We start from the raw sequence: 375 nt of genomic DNA, 5'->3' as shown, positions 1-375 counted from the left end.
AGAGAGAGGACAGAAGAGAGAGAGGACAGAGGGAGGACAGAAGAGAGAGAAGCGAGAGACGAGAAAGAAGCGAGAGACGAGACAGAAGCGAGAGACGAGAGAGAAGACAGAGACGAGAGAGAAGAAGAGGGAAGCAAGAGAGAGAAGAGAAGAGAGAGAGAGAGAAGAGTAGAGAGAGAAGACAGAGAAGAGAGAGAAGGCAGAAGAGAGAGAAGACAGAAGAGAGGGAGAGAAGCAAGAAAGAGAAGAGAGAGAGAGAACAGAGAGAGAGAAGACGAGAGAGAGAGAGAAGACAGGAGGCAGAGAGAGAAGACAGGAGAGAGATAGAAGACAGGAGAGAGAGAGAAGACAGGAGAGAGAGAGGCAGCGAACAGA

At 49.6% G+C, this 375-nt stretch overlaps 1 protein-coding gene across 1 annotated transcript in view; it reads left to right on the top strand.

The window, feature by feature from the left end:
• LOC125484209 (RNA-binding protein 25-like) overlaps positions 1–375 on the top strand; it is a gene marked incomplete at both ends in the record, with an annotated part of 2,091 nt that overhangs the window by 1,216 nt on the left and 500 nt on the right. The gene's annotated exons all lie outside the window — the stretch shown is intronic.

Source organism: Rhincodon typus, chromosome 10 (genome assembly GCF_021869965.1).
Source record: "Rhincodon typus isolate 14 chromosome 10, sRhiTyp1.1, whole genome shotgun sequence".
NCBI lineage: Eukaryota > Metazoa > Chordata > Chondrichthyes > Orectolobiformes > Rhincodontidae > Rhincodon > Rhincodon typus.
This window is presented reverse-complemented; position numbering and strand designations above follow the sequence as displayed.